Source organism: Otolemur garnettii, unplaced genomic scaffold (assembly GCF_000181295.1).
Source record: "Otolemur garnettii isolate 467f Iridium unplaced genomic scaffold, OtoGar3 scaffold00028, whole genome shotgun sequence".
NCBI lineage: Eukaryota > Metazoa > Chordata > Mammalia > Primates > Galagidae > Otolemur > Otolemur garnettii.
The window spans coordinates 5,192,123-5,194,614 of record NW_003852423.1 but is presented as its reverse complement, the minus strand read 5'-3'; positions in this window follow the sequence as shown (position 1 = coordinate 5,194,614).

Sequence of the window (2,492 nt, the reverse complement as noted above, 5' to 3'; positions counted from 1 at the left end):
GGCCCGCCACAACACCAGCTATATTTTCATTGCAGTTGTCATGGTTATTTAGCAGGCCCAGACCAGGTTCAAACCCGTCAGCCTCGGTATATGTGGCTGGCGCCCTAACCACTGTACTATGGGCGCTGAGCCAGGATGTTTTTCTTCTAATTTTACTACTAATTAAAAAAGTGTAAAAGTAACAGATACTAATTATAACTATGGCAAGATTGCCAGCCCCTTGAGATGGCCACTGTTAATAGCGTTGTATGAACATTTTTATAGAATGTAACATTTATTTCTTCGTTATTTCTTTTTTTATTCATTATTAATTTAATTTTTAATTTTTTTTTTTTTTTTTGAGACAGAGTCTCACTATGTCACCCTTGGTAGAGTGCCGTGGCATCACACCTCACAGCAACCTCAAACTCTTGGGCTTAAGTGATTCTCTTACCTCAGTCTCCCAAGTAGCTGGGACTACAGGTGCCCGCCACAATGCCCAGCTATTTTTTTGTTGTCGTTGTCATTGTTGTTTGGTAGGCCTGGGTTGGGTTCGAATCCTCCAGCCCCAGTATATATGGCTGGTGCTCTAGCCACTGAGCGATAGGCGCCAAGCCTGATTAATTTTAGAGATGAAGGTCTCATTACATTGGCCAGGCTGGTTTCAAACTGCTGGCCTCAAGTGATCCTGCCACAGCCTCCTAAGTCAGTGGGATTATAGGCATGAACCACTCTGCTTAGCTCATTTATTTCTAAAGAGTCCTAAAAGTAAGAATGCGGAGCTCCAGGGTTGGCTAGTTTCTAAAACTAAATTAATCTACGAGCAGAGGAAGGGAAAAGGGACGTAGTATACCTGTCTGCCAGGCACCACAGTAGGTACTTTCCATGAGTTGTTTAGTTTCATCGTGGTCTCCTGTCAGTAGTCTTGCCCATCTCTCCCCTACCTAACCACACATGAACACCAGTCTTTGCTCAAAAGCTCTGAACAAATCCATTCACACAAGTCAATAATCTACATTCTGTAGATGGAGACACTAACTTTCAGAGAGGTCAGTTAACGCACTTGTGATCCCATAGCTTGGCCAATTCACACCCAAGTTCTAAGACCTATTTCTAGACGTATCTGGGATGTAAATAGTTTGCGCCTGGGGAATTAATTCCAACTGAGACACACTGGAATCCGACCAGTCTCTTTAGCACACCAAGTCTGCAGTGTCCAGGGTACATCTGCCAGGGGCCTCCTCTGTGTTCTGGGAACCAGTGTTGAAGGTGTTAGGACCCAACCCCTGTAGGTATGGGCTTTAACGTGAAGCAAAACAAAGAAAGAAAAAAAAACAGTCACAGCCAAACTGAAGGGCACTGGGGCCACTGTCAGAGGATCCCTCTGTTCTTGCTTCATATATTTGAATTTAAACAAAACCTCTACTTTTCATACAATTTGCATGTCTACAGACTGTTGTAGAATGTGAAAGGTTTGAAATCAAGTTTGGACCCCAGCTACCACATCCCAGGCCTGTCACTAGACCTCTCTGAGCCTCCCTTTGTCTTGTAAAATAACACTGACTGTAAAAATACCCACTGCCCTACAATTTGGGGTCGCCACAAAGTGCTAATCTTATGGTCTATAAGCTCTTCCTGAGCTTAAAATTCCAATAGATCTTCAGGTAAGTCCTCTGCCTTCTTCATGCTCCCACAGTCTGTGTTGTCTGCTAATCTTTTGCAGCTGTGGTTCTCAACCTTCCTAATGCCTCAGCCCTTTAATACAGTTCCTGTGGGTCGCAACCCACAGGTTGAGAACCGCTACTCTACAGCCTCTTACAGGCATGCTGCTTCTGTGTTCCATTCTGTGTTTTTAAAAAACCTTCAAAGACAAGAGTCCTGGAAGTAGAGTCATTTTACTCTCTAAAGACATTTTAAAATGAAAATATTTGCTGAGAGTCCAATAGCAATTCAGTTCAAAATAAATCTTGTTATCTATTAACTGTTTTCCATTACCCGGTTTCTCTACCAGTAGCTGAGATTATATTTGTTGATTTGCACGTGTATTTATTGTCTCTCTCTCTCACTAGTATAGAAGCTTTTTGAGGGGAGAGACTTTGCTTTATTCACCTCTGTTTCCCAGTCCCTGTAAAAGTGCCTGGTACATAGTATATTCTCCAAAAATATTTATGGAATGAATGGATAGACAGATGAATCTTTAATACCTACACGCCACTCACTTAGGGAATTGCTTCTGATATGTGTGAGGCAGGAGTTAATCTAACATAGCTGTTTCAATGAAATTTAAATGTGATGGACTCTTGTAACATTCAGGTCCCTTTTGGTTTGGATATGGGACTAAAGAGTTCAACAATGAGCAAGAAAATAGAAGAAATCATTGGTTTCTAACCAAGTATCATTTAGACTTTTTAATGTGGAAATAGGTATAAATGGGAAGTGAGACTATTTAAGTCTGCATTATCAGTGCTTCTGATGATGCCTGACTATTTAAGACATTTTAACATTTTCTACCA